Here is a 16,845-nt window from a genome sequence, read left to right on the forward strand (position 1 = left end):
CACACACACACACACACACACACACACACACACACACACACACACACACACACACACACACACACACATTGCCTCAACATTGGCCCATGCAGTACTGTTGTCCCTCACACACAAACACACAAACACACACACAGACATGCCGATTGGATGGGTCAATGTCGGGCTCTGGCAAACCTACAACACACCCTGTGCATATGATGACACCTGTGCCACCTCCTGTCATCTGTCACATTGATGCAGGAATAGGCTAACATGGTTCTGATGCACAGGGTAACATTCTAGCAGTGTAGCAATAGTAGCAAGTTGCCAACAGGAAGGTGTACTGATATCCTTGTACGTATATCTGAGCAGGCATTATACATCACAGCTCTGATAGTCATTGTAGCATTATTTACACCAGTGTTAGATCTGAGTATGTATTGTCCACCCATTTGCCACTTGGCTGAAGTGTACAGTGTTGCCAGCATGTGTTAGTGAGTGGGCAGTAAGTGTGTGATGTGTGCATTACAAATTAGCGGGTGTACATCTGTGAACATGGTGTGTGTGCACTGTCTGCATGTACGTGTATAGTGGACACATGGGATGTGCGACATACCCTGTTCTACACATTGTTAACATCTCATGGTATCTTTCAATGGCCAGTATGCATTCTACTACAGATATGTACTAACATGGGTACACATGTGTGTATGACATGGGTTGGAACTATGCTGTGGGTGATACCGTTGATATCTGTCAATGATCTGCAGTCTGGCAGTGTACACCACCTCAACAGCATGACTATAACCAATCATTAGATGATGTCCTGACAAATGACTCACAGTTGTAGGGAACTCAGTAACAGTTGGATCCTTAGAGTACTATGCTATAACAGTAACTAGTGGTATTGACTGCCACACATTCCTGGGACCACACCTGTGTGGCATATAGCCCTCTTAGGTACATGCAAACATACTAGGGATATGTCCATCCACATCTGGAAATGCATGCATTGGCCTACACTGCATTCCCCGGATGGGATGCATATCCTATACAAGGGTATCATACAGACAGATGCCTGTTGTCCAATACATGCTGTATAGCAGTACGCCGTCTATGGCATAGTCATCCACATTTACTATACATACTATCCCGACAGTACCACATAGGTGGTAGCCCTGAACATGTATGTTGGGTACCAATGTGTACAGACACGTGTTATGTCACCTGTCCCTTGGTATCCACATATCCATAGGTATTGTGGGGTTCCTCGGTGTTTCACATAACACATTAGGGGCCTGCATACATATCCACAGGTTTGGTGCACACCTATAATGACTGTCCATTATTGCCACTCATTGTTGTGTATGAACATGTCTGACATGTACCCTAGCAATTACCCTCACTCATAGTACTCTATAGCACGTGTCATGGGTGTGTGTAGCAGGGATGTCCTTGGCCACAGATCACTACATTGGCCGGTCTTGATGCATACATACATATGTGACCTATGATCTGAGAAGCAGCGGCACAATCTGTCGAAGGTTACAAATGTATTCATGTAGGATGCAGGCTTCACACCTATGTACTGATTGAGGTCACATGTACAAAAATCTATTTGACACGCAGATACCTGATGTGTGCAATGCACATACTGTTTGAAACATATGTCATACAGTAGTAAAAGCAAAACCCACACTGTATTGACCACCTGTGGCACACACATGCACTCAGCCTTTGCTGAACTCAAACCCCTACCTTACTATGTTATAAAACTAGAGAAATACGCATTAACATGGCACGCTACATGCATTACTGGGTGGTTTCTGTTCTACTTGAATATTTGTAGGATGCTGACATCATCAGACTTTCTGAAGAGGGATGTACCTCTTTTAAAATGTGTTTCCCAGTCTCCAAAAAGGATACTCCTTTCAAAGGAAATCACACACATGCACTCACCCCCCACACACACTTGGTGTTTGTAGGACTCAAACCCCTACCTGATTATATTATGACACTAGTGGAATACGTATTTACATACCGTGCTATTTGTTTTACTGGGATTTTTCCCTTCCAAAGCTCTATTTGTAGGTTGCTGACATCATCACACTTGGCAAAGAGGTATTCACCACTCCTAATGTGTTTCCAAAAAGGCCACTACTTTCAATGGTAATCTTACACACATTCACACTCAGTAAGACTCAAACCCCTACCTAATTATATTATGAAACTAGCGAGATACGCATTAATATGACACGCTATTTGCTTTATTGAGAGCATTCATTTCCAAACCTCTATTTGTAGGATGCTGACATCATGACACTTGGCAAAGAGGTAGTCTCCAAAAAGGCCACTCCTCTCAAAGACAATCTCACACACACAGCATTTGCAGGACTCAAACCCCTACCTAACTATGTAATGACATAAGTGAGATACACATTAACGCGATGTGCTATTTGCTTTACCGGGAGCAATTATTTCCAAAGCTCTATTTGTAGGATGCTGACATCATCACACTTGGCAAAGAGGTATTCACCACTCCTAATGTGTTTCCACAGTCTCCAAAAAGGCCCCTCTTCTCAAAGGCAATATCCCACACACGCATTTAAAGGATTTACACCTCTACCTACCTATGTTATGACACTAGTGAGATACACATCAAACCGACATGCTATTTGCTTTACTGGGATCATGTATTTCCAAAGCTCTATTTGTAGGATGCTGACATCATCACACTTGGCAAAGAGGTATTCACCACTCCTAATGTGCTTCCACAGTCTCCAAAAAAGGCCACTCCTCTCAAATGGAATCTCACACACACATTCACACAATTCAAACCCCTACCTAACTATGTTATAATACTAGTGAGATACGCATTAACACAACGTGCTATTTGCTTTACTGGGATCATTTACTTCCAAAGCTCTATTTGTAGGATGCTGATATCATCACACTTGGCAAAGAGGTAGTCTCCAAAAAGGCCACTCCTCTCAAAGGCAATCTCACACACACAGCATTTAAACCCCTACTTAACTATGTTATAACACTAGTGAGATAGGCATTAACACAATGTGCTATTTGCTTTATTGGAAGCATTTATTTCCAAAGCTCTATTTGTAGGATGCTGACATCATCACACTTGGCAAAGAGGTATTCACCACTCTTAATGTGTTTCCACAGTCTCCAAAAAGGCCACTCCTCTCAAAGGCAATCTCACACACACATTCACAGGATCCAAACCTCTATTTAACTATGTTATGACACTAGTGAGATACACATTAACACGACGCACTGTTGGCTTTATTGAGAGCATTTAATTCCAAAACTCTATTTGTAGGATGCTGACATCATCACACTTGGCAAAGAGGTATTCACCACTCTTAATGTGTTTCCACAGTCTACAAAAAGGCCTCTTCTCTCAAAGGCAATCTCACACACACACATTCACACTCAGCATTTGCAGGATTCAGACCCTACCTAACTATGTTATGACACTAGTGAGATATGCATTAACATGACGCGCTATTTGCTTTACCGGGTGCATTTGTTTCCAAAGCTCTATTTGTAGGATGCTGACATCATCACACTTGGCAAAGAGGTATTCACCACTCCTAATATGTTTCCACAGTCTCCACAAAGGCCACTCCCCTCAAAAGAAATCTCACGCACACACATTCATACTTATCATTTGCAGGATTCATACCCCGATCTGACTATGTTATGACACTATTGAGACATGCATTACCACAACATGCTATTTGCTTTACTAAGATCATTCATTTCCAAAGCTCTATTTGTAAGATGCTGACATCATCACACTTGGCAAAGAGGTATTCACCACTCCTAATGTGTTTCCACAGTCTCCAAAAAGGTCACTCCTCTCAAAGGCAATTTTACACACACACAGCATTTGTAAGATTCAAACCTCTATCTATCTATGTAATGATATTAGTGAAATATGCATTAACACGACATGCTACTTGCTGTACTGGGAGAATTTATTTCCAAAGCTCTATTTGTAGGATGCTGACATCATCACACTTGGCAAAGAGGTATTCACCACTCCTAATGTGTTTCCACAGTCTCCAAAAAGGCCACTCCTCTCAAAGACAATCTCTCACACACACACACACACACACACACACACACACACACACACACACACACAATCAGCATTTACAGGATTTAAACCCCCATCTAATTATGTTATGACACTAGTGTGATATGCATTAACACGATGCACTATTTGCTTTACTGGGGGCATTGGTTTCATAAGCTCTATTTGTAGGATGCTGACATCATCACACTTGGCAAACACGTATTCACCACTCCTAATGTGTTTCCACAGTCTCCAAAAAGGCCACTGCTCTCAAAGGCAATCTCACGCACGCACAGTATTTGCAGAATTCGAACCCCTACCTCACTGTGTTATGATACTAGTGCGATACACATTAACACAACGCACTATTTGCTTTACTGGGAGCAGTCATTTCCAAAAGCTCTATTTGTAGGATGCTGACATCATCACACTTGGCAAAGCGGTATTCACCACTCCTAATGTGTTTCCACAGTCTCCGAAAAGGCCACTCTTCTCAAAGACAATTTCACACACACACAGCATTTGCAGGATTCAAACCCCTACCTAACTATGCTATGACACAAGTGAAATATGCATTAACACGACACACTATTTGCTTGACTGGGAGAATTATTTTTCAAAGCTCTATTTGTAGGATGCTGACATCATCACACTTGGCAAAGAGGTATTCACCACTACTAATGTGTTTCCACAGTCTCCAAAAAAGGCCACTCCTCTCAAAGCCAATCTCATACACACATGGATTGCAGGGTTCAAACACCTACCTAACTATATTATGATATTAGGGAGATACGCATTAACCCAATGAACTATATGCTTTACTGTGTGATTGGTATTCACATGCTATATTTGTAGGTTGCTGACATCATCAGACTGGACATGGTAATGTATGTGCACTTAGTGTTATGCAATCCCAGGAATGAACCTTGTGGGTCCGCAGGTGTGAACATCTTGAACAGGAATACACAATTCATACCTGGTGTGATCTATCTGTGGACAAATTACCATTCCTTCATATGACAATACATATTCATGCATGGATTGTAGGTTTTGTGGATACAACATGTGTCTGCAATGTTGTTAAAGGGCTATTCAAAGTCTATGTGGGACCTGTGTTGCTTCTGTCAGTGTTGTATGTCCTAGGTGGCTGCCTTGCAAGATATCTAGCAGGTTTGGGGAACATGATGTGCTCATTAACATACCACAGATGTTTGGGTTGTGTGTTTGTTCATTTACAATATCTCTGTTCCTGACTGCAATCATGGTGGACTCCCTAGACTAGCATTTCGGACTTCGTAGGCTTATAAGACTATAGTTCCCATAGTGCGTTGTGCACCAACACTTGTGGGGTGTGCCACATGTTGTGGAACACATTCAACGGTGTAAGATCCTGTAGAGAGTGTGAGGCTCAACAGACTGTTCAGGTGCAGTGTCTGTTTGTCCTGTCATTCACTTATTACACATATGGGGAAACAATGTTATCCACATGATGGGATTCATTTGGCATTGGGAGGACCAGTTTACACATTCTACATGTGATATCTCCTGGTATGATGTTAGGGCCTTTTGTCACTTGGGGCTGAGTATGTATGTATGAGCCTATTTGACAGGATGTTGACATTGTCAGTCAGGTAGAGTTGACCCTATCTCAGTACATATATGACTGTATCCAAAATCAGAAGAGGATGATACTCCACAACAGACGAAGCAAAACCAGATGGATGAAAAGACAAGTTCTTTATTCGAATAAGTAAGCGCTTTCACGTTGCTTGGAACGCTTCATCAGACTTCAACAAACCATAAAATTTAAATCAACTTATATATAAGTAAAGCACCAATGAAAAACACATTAGCAAGTCACATGCAAATTACAAAAATACATCATCTCCTTTCCATAAAATTATATAAATATATCATAAAAATCTCATATTAATAAATGAATAGTAGAAGTAAAATGTTAAAACATACTAAAACATATATTAGATAGTGAAACATATTACTAATGTTTAATGTTTCAAAGGTTTATCTAATAAGAATGGTCTCAATGAAAATTTATCATTGAGACCATGACCTTTATTCGCAGATAGCTTAATTATCCATTTTGCCTCAGCTTAAGGCTGAGCTCTCCCAAGCCATGACTGGCACAGTCTATCGGGTGGTGAAGGTAACCACACACACCACAAATACAGTCGCACATGCATCTATAACAACAGCAAACCATATACATTGACACACAATGACATACTTGGATCATCTAAATATACTCTGCCTAAGCAGCAGAGACATCCAAAGCAGACACACAAACAACTGCTAACACACAACATACACACATATCACATAGTTCACAAAGTCATTGTGCCACACAGTCACTGCCCTTAGGCCTACACAACACACCTCATATACTAGTATTAGGTGACTGTAATTGTCGGTCACACTGACATCCCACTCACCAGGCTGAACAAGGTGAAGGTCACTTTGTGCTGTGTGTCAGGTGCCAGGATATGCCACATGACACATGCACTGTTGTCAGTCCACTGCAAATACAAATATGGCTCCATCATTGACCATGCTGGTGTGTAAACCCTCAGACGTTCCTCCCTGGACTACATGACAGGGGACATAGAGGAGCTCTCTGATCATGTAGCCCAGGACAGTATGACCCTGACCTTGTGTAGCATCTTACCCTCACCAAGTACTATGTCACAGTATACAGATGACATGATCACTTTTAACAGTTGCCTAACATATTGTTGTCATTCACAGGGGATCCAGTGTCTGTCAGCCTGGGATTACATGCTCAACATGCCACGTACATTCGCTATGGACGCCATGCACCTGTCACCCCTAGGCTTTCACAGGTTGCCTTAGGCTCTTAACACACACATAGCGGCTGTTTGAAGTGAGGGTCAGAAGACATAACCACAGCCATAGATGTTACAGGGTATAGGAAACAGAGAGTGATGGTGCTCAACAACTGATGTCTAACCCTCAGAATGCATGCATTCAGGACTCACATCAGTATGGAATCTGTCGATATATGTGCAGTAACAAACACCTGGTTCAGGCTCACAAAAGCACAGCAGCACTAACAATTTTTACGTCACACCATGGTTTTCAGACACAAGACTCGGACCGGACAACAACAATAGGGGGGGTATCCATATACATCATTCATACACACACCTCCAGGTTGGTAGCAGTGCACAAAGCACTGGGGAATGTACATGTGCAACTGAGAGTGGGGAAAACTGCATTTCAGTTTGTAGACTGTTACAGACCACACTCCCAAACGTGGGCACAACAGTCGTTATTCCTAGGAACACTGGAGAATGTAAAGGTCTCACCAAACACCATTATATTGTGTGACTTCAAATACACAAACATTGACTGGGTATACTACTCAAGCACTGACACCCTCGCACAACAGTTGCTAGGATTGTTACACTCAAATGCTATGGCAGACCTGGTCACCACACCCACAGGGGGTTAAACATGTGGGACCTGATCATCACCCACATGGGGACTCTATGTTCCACAACAGAGGTATACCTGTAATTGTTAAGGTCGGAACATACATTCATCTCACTAGACATACATATCCCATACACACACACATCCTATGTGATCTCAGTGACATACTTCTCATGAGCAAACGTCACACTTGTACAAACTGAGGTGGTATCCCTCAATGACCCTGGGACAGTGTTAATTATGGCTCAGACCACTTCATACTTTACAAGCACATTCTATGGACAACTACTGGAATGTATGGATCATGCTATCTCAAATAACTACAAAACTCACTCCTCCAAAGGCAGGGGACCTGTCTACTGGACCATGGCCATTGCTGAGCTATACAGGGACAGGAGGAGGCTACTACATTATAGAGCACAATCACAATCAGGAAGGCATTTCTGATCAGTACTATGGTATAGCTACGATCACTTGTTGCTTCATCTAAGGCCCACTTCTTACAGACACTTGCAACAGACACTATGGACAATCACAAGGCCTTATTTAGTTATGTCAGGGACCTGGGTGGGAACTCACAGATATGCTGTGAGTTACTGCATAATTACAAATGATACAGTGAACCGACTGACATTGCGAACATCCTGGACAACAGGTTCAGTGGGAATGTTTCCCCACCATCCCTCCTGCAGTGCACATGTCCATCACAACAGGTTGTAGCCTCCCTGACATCACAGATGAACATGTGTGCTGCCCTCTCCATAGCAGACAACACAGCATCAGTGGGACCAGATGGTGTCCCAGACTGTGGCATACACGAGATTTATGACAAACCTCACACTCACATTATGTCACTGTTCAGTATCACAGTTGCTACAGGATGTGTACCCATGGAATGGCATACAGCTATGGTGTACCCTCTCCACAGTGCTGGTGCCACAAGGGACCCTGGACATTATCCCAATATATGCCTAACTATCCTGGTCTGCTATGCTATGGAGTGTATCATCATGGAACACATACACATACACATTGTGAACCTACAGACACTTGATCCTACACAATTTTGTTTTGTTGTGGGCATATCTTGCCTCTTGCAGATGTTTGATGTCTTTAAACAGTTAACAGGTCCATAGACATACACAGGGTTGTTCACACAGCCTACTTGGAGCTCGCACACAACTTTTACACAATACCCCACTTGACCTTTACACATTAGATCACCGGATTCAATATCTACACATATGTCACAAGATGGATTGCACATGGTCAGTATTGCAGGTGCCATGTCTGACTATACACCAGTTACACATGGCATCCCACAGGGCTCAGTCCTGGGACCTCTCTTGTTCTGTATATATTTCTGATACATATTGGCTAACACAGGAGGAATATGGATGCCATGTTTGCAGATGACTGAAAACTGTGTGCCATAATCGACTTTACAGCTGGCACAAGCATCCTCAGAAAGGGTCTCACAGAGATGGATGACTGGTGCCAGAGCCATGGCCTACAGCTACCTTCCTTTAGATGCATAGTCATCACCTTTGATAGTAACATCGTGCACACACATTACCACATAGGTAATGATACATCACGTACAGTGTGTGTGATTTGTGATTTGGGGACATGAATACTTACTACTCTCGCCTTTGACATTCACAAGCCAATATTGTTGGACACGCCTTCTATTTAGCCAACCTTATCCCATACGGTTTTACATCCAGATCAGGTGGGGTCATTGTGACCATATAGTCATCAGGCACATGCTTGGATACAATGCCCCATTTTGGATGTACCTTACCCAACACCAGCAGCAACTGGAATGGACACAGATTTACATAACCAAGTGGATCTAGGGACTCACACAGATGATATGCACAGTTTGGCTATTGTGACCCCAGCTCTCCTCAGTTGCTTACTGCCTACTTGGATGCAGTCTGTGCCTTTTGTTTGAAGCCATGTCCATCACAGCATTGATGGACAGGCTCCACATGAGGATATCAAAGTCCCTTACAGCTACATGCGTCTTAACTCAACAGGGATTATGCTATGCCTGCAAGGTTTCCATGAGATACTTAGCATTGACGTATCAACATTTTTTTCATACAAGCTGACCCTTGACATACTGTCATGGTTTAGTGGTTCGGTACTCTTACTATAGTGCACTGTATCCTGGGTTTGAGGACTGTCACTGCTTCATATTTTCATACATGCCAGAATAGACTGCTTCAAGAAAAGTGAAGCAAATATGAACTTGTTAACCTGCTTTTGATGAACTATACCCACATTTGACCAGACTTGCACAACATTGCTCAATGTTGCCCAACATTGCTTTACAGTGCACAATATTGCTGAACATTGCCTGTAGTTGTGCTACTTAGTGTGTGCAATTTTGTTTACATATACTAAATAGTGGTGAGAGCTGTTTATCAGTGCTTTATATTGCTTAAACATGGCAATCATGCCTCAGGTGGTGCTGCAGGGCTGCCTATGTTGGATGCACATTTTACACTCCCCATACATGTTTGTTAACAGGTAGTGTCAAGTTAGGCATCGCTTTTACTATATGTGCAAGTTGGAGAGAGGTATCATTTCCAGGGCTCCTACTGAGCCAGTGTATATGCTATGTGTTGCCTCTTTGCCAAGGCCAAAGCATACTGGGCACACCTCCTTCTGCCTACTGGGGCAGGCTCAGGTTGTTCCTCCTCCAAGTCACGCTCTGCCTGTGATGGCCTTGGCAATGGTGGGGGGCTGTTGTACCCGGCCCTATGCTGCTCCTGCTGCAGCTGTTTTCACAGGATCATATTGTGTAGCATAGCACATACCATGACTATTTGGGTACATGTAGTTGGTGAGTACTGCAAGGCTCCACCAGATGTTTCCAGACACCGGAACCGTGACTTGAGCAGCGCAAACACACGCTCAATTACATTTCGTGTTTGTGCCTGTGCCTCATTATGGCATTCCTGTTCAGGTGTGTGTGCATTTCTGATGGGTGTCATCAGCCACGGCTCAAGTGCATATCCAGCATTCCTCACTAGGTGACCATGAGGGATGTCCCCAATGGCAAATGTCTGGTACAGCTGTGTCAGATGCCAAATATGGGAGTCATGGTAGCTTCCAGGGCAGCCAGCACACATATTCATTATTATGCCCTGGGCATCACACACGACCTGGCATTTGATGGAGGGGTAACTCTTGCAGTTATAGTAGGCCATACCCCGTTCACTGGCTGGCGCCTTGATGTGAATGTGCGTGCAGTCTATTGCACCCACTACCTCAGGGTATTCCGCTATTTGCTGGAAGAGACGCATATTGCTGGCCAATACCTCATGCGAATTGAGGAAATATACATGATCACCGACATGTGCTGCCATGGCATTCAGGAACTGGTGCAGTACCCTAGATGCTGATGCCTGTAAAATCCCCATCATATCGCCAGTTGGTCTCTGGAAGGTACCTGTTGCAAATATTCTTAGGCCAACACATTCCTTGGTTTCCACTGGGATGGGTTCCCCTCTGTTGGTTCTGTGTGTGAGGCGTGACCTGCACAGCTCAACAATTTGCTGCATGAAGTCTTTGTCCCCTCTATAGCGCTCCACTACCTCCAGCTCATGTAGCCCCTAGTAAGTTACCCTAGGCCTGTACACTCTTCTCCATCTCCTCAATGTGGGTTGCTCAGCAGCATTTGCATTGTCACCACCCTCAGCATGTTACATATGTTGCCTTATGACAGCAATGGCAGCCCCTAACATTTCTTTGTCTCAGTAAAGCTTTTTCAGTTTTCACTTCTATTAGCTTACTGCAGTGTTGCAGTGTGTCTGCAAAAAACATACTGGAATGGTTTTTGCTGAGTTTTAAGTGCTGGGTTGGGCTGGGCTAGTGTACTGCCTGTGTAATTGCCTGATTCTGATTGTCTTCACCTGCTAGCTCTGCTAGTACTCCCTGGTTAACTTCCTACTATCTGTTGTGCTTCCTTTTCCCTTTCTGTTTCCTCAGGGAGCAGCACCGCGCAAACAAGCGCAAACACGCGCACACCAGCTCACACGCACGCACACATGCTTTCACAGACTAAATCTTGCTTATTCTTGTTAAAACGCGCACACACCGGCACAAACTTGCTTACAACTGTTTACACAGCCTTACATATGCTTACTCAAGCCTACACACACGCACACACACTTACACGCGTGCACACTGTCTTACTCGGGTTTACTGGCATGCACACACACGCGCATGCACGCTCAGCAAGAAACATTGGTGTTATCCACAGCATACACCTTCGATTTCTTGACTTTACCTGGCCTACCTGTTGACACACCTCTTTCACTATTATATAAATGTAGGCTGACACATGTCACTGTGCTCCAGTGAGGTGCACTCCTTTCATACATACCCCTCACGTGATGTCATCTATCTTTTACTCTGTTACTCCCCTTATCCTACTCCTACACTCCACTGACTGTGCTCATTTGCTATGTAAACCTGTGATTCACTATCATAACTCTCGTTTGCATAGGATTGCCTACTAATGCTTAGTTACATCTCTTAGACTGAGCTTCCCCCCTTAGCAACCTCTATTCGGTGGCCATGTTGTCTTCAGCCTGCTATTCCCTTGCATTGTAAATTCATTTTAGCTATGAAATCCACATTTGTGGATCTTAATTATTAATTTTCTGCTTTTTAGGGTGCAGCGCGGCGCTGCACTATGGTTAAACCCCGGAAATCGGGATTGAAAAAAAAATGTTATTTTATTTTTAATTTGCATCACTTCCCATTGCCAATGGCCATATTTTTGGCCATTGGCATGCTTCCTCCTGTGAATGGATGCTTTTTTCCCAGCTGACATGGCTCCGTTTTGCTATTTGCAGAACCGTACTCAGTTATCAACTGAGTACATTTCTGCAAATAACACTACTCCTACTTGGACAGGTTTGGGTTTCCTGGATTGCAAATTTACCTCATTTGCATGGCTTTAGTCTTCAGTTGAGGTAATTTGCATATCCCAGCCCTGTCCATGTAGGACTTGTTTGGAGAGCTCAGTTGCACGCCCCTGCCAGCTGTTCCTGGATCGCTCGGCAGACATGTAGGCTTACTGGAGTCTTACTCTACTCTTAGACTCCGTGCAAGCCTTCATGAATCTGGCCCTTAGACTTTCAGACTTCATACCCTTAAGAAAATACATACTAAAGCAAAACCATTTAGTCTAACAGCTTTCTCAGTATATAACAGCAATGTGTAAAATCTGTCTCTGATTTTGGGCTCCTGCTTCCAAGTCTTATTTTTTGGATTTGACCCTGATTCTTGATCTCTAAGCTATGTGTCAGTTTCTTGAGCAGTATGAAGCAACAGAAGGTGTTGCTTTTGTGGAGTGTAAGATTATGATAGTTGCCACTCCTACTAATTAGAGGTATACAAATGTATTCATTCACCATAAAAAGAGTAGTCTTCACTGCACATGTTGAATGGAATCCATGCTGAGATATGCCTAGCATGCATTTGGAGGCAAGCTAAACCTTTAACTGGCTGATCCTCTGCATAACTTTAGTGCAGGTGTTTTCATCTTTGTGTAGTGTGTGTGAAGTACAACAGCAGCCTTCTTCCACTTTCATAGAACAACAACCCCACACACATTGGATGCTTTGTTTTTGAATACTTTTGCCACAGGGAGTGACAAAATATCTTCAGGTATTTGAAAATACCATCTAGTGTTAGAAAGATAGAGGATTAAATATTGCTACCAGCTGATTCAGTTTTCAGCTATTGACAAACTGAAAGTACAGCTACCCAATAAAAAGCCCTGCGTATATTAATATCTACATGGTTAATCTGGTGTGGGTTAGCATGCTGGAAATATGGCATGACTAGTCTAGTAACAACTTTATTGTCTAAATTCAGGGGAGGAGATTGAGGAACCTATTGTCAATGTAATGAAGTTGTTTCACCCTTTAGCATTGTTAGAGGGAAGAAACAGAGACAATGATATACAGTAGGTCAGAGATAAAGAACTTCCAGCATGATCATTTCTAAGGGCTACAGCAGTTCATTGCTACTTACAACTGATACAAGATGCAAAGTGAGGTCAAGGTAGAAGTTTTGCATTAGTTTGCAATGAATCTGTGATTGAGTGGAAATTGCTAAGCCCTGTGAGGTAAATATTAGGAGGTGATCACTGAATGAGTTAACTAGAGTTCTGGTTGATAAGACATTCTGCAGAAAGGACACAAGGGCCCAGTACAATTTATTCCTTATACTCTTGTGTAGGTTGGCTATGATCAAATGAAGGTGGAATGATATTACCTGAAATCAAAAAAGATGTTACCTCTAGATTATCAAACCAGATAGTCTGATAATGGCAAGATGCATATTGATATTCTGCATTAATAATCATGAACAAGAGTGTTGACAAGATACCCAGTTTGTCGAAACTGATACCTAAACTGAATGAGTTCAGCTTACTGCCAAGAATGTGAACACAACTCTCATTCAATTCATATAGGGAATAAGGGCATGCAGCAGTGTCCCGAGTGTCAGGTACCCCTGATGTATCTATCACAAAAACAATAGGATTTTCTTATTCCAGCACGATGTCTCGCACAACATACTAGAACATGCACTAATAATCTATCTCCAGGTCCAAAACACAGCTAAAAGCTGGATTAGAAACTCCCACAATCATCATACAACTGCAGAAGGATAAATAGAAGGTTTCACATTGCATGGCCCAGATGGTATCTCCATTATTTCTAATGAATATGAGGTTCTTCTGCTACATGCCTCTCAACTGTCCAGACTTTCACAGAATGTCCAGATTTTTACTTCATATTTTTTGTTTGTTTCTCATAAAGTTTGTTTTTTCGACAAATTGTTGATGATTAATGGAAATACATAAATGACAGGCATATGAGTTTCAGACTTCATATCTTTCAGAAAATGCATATTAATGTGCAACTTGTTATTCTAGCAACTTTCTAAGTTTACAGGAGAAATAATGAAAATCTCTCCCTGTTTTTGGCCTTTACCCCCCATTATTTCTGGCTTTGTCCAGATTTCTTGTTCTAAGAGGTTGAGAGGTATGACCAGCATCTCCTCTCCAATATTCTGACAAAATAAGCTAAACCAACAATATCAGTTTCCCTGGCGATGGAATCAAAGTATCTGAAATAGGGTTAAAATTGTTGTAGCAAAGGATGCAGCAACCACAAAGGCTCTCTCCAACTTTTTTTTACCCCTTTGATGATTACATTGCAGGACTATGATAAAAATGATTATGTTCGTACCAGCTGCAATTTTTGGACTATATTCTGACAAAAGTTATCCCAGCGAGTTACCACTCCCCCTTTTTTTAACAGGACACTCTCTAGTTTATCTTAGAAACCACAAACTCTGTTTAGTAGTCCAGTGTTACTGTCCTTGCTTTCCATGTAGCACTGAAAAGGTGAGTATTAGCTTATTATACCATGACCCCCCCAAAATGTGCACGCTGATTGGCCAGCGTGCCCGTTGTAAATCGAGTTATACTAATGGAAAAAGGTCCGTCGCCCGACTTTTTCCATTAGTATAACTCGCTTTAAAACACTGTCTCGCTATGTAAAATGGATTAAACATGGCGACACAGCTTTAAAATAAGCAACGGAGATCTCCGCTGCTTATTTTATATTTTAAACTGTCTCGCTATGTTAAACTCATTTAACATAGCTAAACTAAAAAGCAACGGAGATCTTGCTTTCTCCATTGCTTTTTGCACAGCTCTGATGTACTGCGCAGGCGCAGTACATCAGAACTGCCGGATGCCAGACATCTGCGGAAGGGCAGCAAACAGGCATTATATGCCATTATTTAAGAAAAGTAATAGTTTCTTTTCTTAAATAATGTCATATATAATAACCCACTTCTGGTGGGTAATGCTAAATTTACCACGGTTGGCTTTTGGTCCTCGGGCTTGCCTCGGGACCAAACCACGCCAACTGTGGTTAAATTTAGCATTACCCACACCCAGGCGTGGGTTATTGCTATATTATTCCAGCTCCTTCCAGTACCTTCAAAATATGAAGTCAAATCTCATTTAGGTCTGCAACTTTACCACTGTGGAGGTCTCAGACCACCACTGTAATAACAGTCCTGAGAGGAGGCTATGTCTACCTGGTCCAGAAGTTAATTAAAATAATCCTTTATATTTACATGACTTTCAATAGTAATTAAAACTTTCCTGTCCTTAATTATCACATCTTGATCAATGCACTGCTATCCTAGCCTGTGTCACTGAAAGGTATATGTCAAAATTTCTTATAAACTTCCCATTAGTAATTGTTCATAATCTCTACAAATTCCTTATATGTCCAAGACTGCTCTTTAGCAGCTACTTTCACTGTAACCATCTTGGTCTGTGGGTACCTCTCAGATGAATCAGGACAGCTTTCCAAACGTCTATAAGACCACCATTTTCAGTTGTCCTCCAGTAGGTCCTATGTTTACCAACATGATACAGTCAGACACACACACACACACACACACACACACACACACACACACACACACACACACACACACACACACACACACACATACACACTCCCTCTGTAATAGCTAAACTTAAGAAAATAATATCTCCAAAATATGTATATATGTATATGCATGTATATGTGCATATGTATATATAATATATCATAGGATCATAGGAAGTCACTAGGCTAATGGCACTAGGGCCCTTATAAGTCTAGCCAAGTTCAACCCTTATTTCCATGATTAGCACCTATTGCCCCTGTCCAAGAGAGACACAGCTGGAACCCCTAGGGTGAATTTATGTTACTAGACTAATGGTCCTAGGGCCCTTATAAGTCTAGCCAAGTTCAACCCTTATTTCCATGATTAGCACATATTGCCCCTGTCCAAGAGGGACACAGGTGGAACCCCTGGGGTGAATTTATGGTTACCAATCCAATCATCCAGATTACGTTTGAAGAGGGCCAATGAGGTGGTCTGTTTGACATGAAGTGGGATCTGTTCCAAAGGTGTGGTAATCTCTGGGAGACACATCTGTCCCTTAAGCAGGTTCTATTAATGTTACATACCAGGGTCTTTAGAGCGAGTATCACATGTACCATTTGACTTACAGAGATGCAGAATTTCCAATAAAGCATGGTCAGAGATTGCCTTGTATGCAAGGCAGAGATCACCCCTGAGTAGTCTGTATGAAACAGAATAAAGTGACAGTGATTTCAGACAATCCACATAGGACAGATGCTGAAGACCTAGAATTTTCCTTGTGAGGAACCTTTGTGGTCTCTCCAATT

This window comes from Protopterus annectens, chromosome 5.part0, assembly GCF_019279795.1.
Source record: "Protopterus annectens isolate FY-2018-M chromosome 5.part0, PAN1.0, whole genome shotgun sequence".
Classification (NCBI taxonomy): Eukaryota; Metazoa; Chordata; order Ceratodontiformes; family Protopteridae; genus Protopterus; species Protopterus annectens.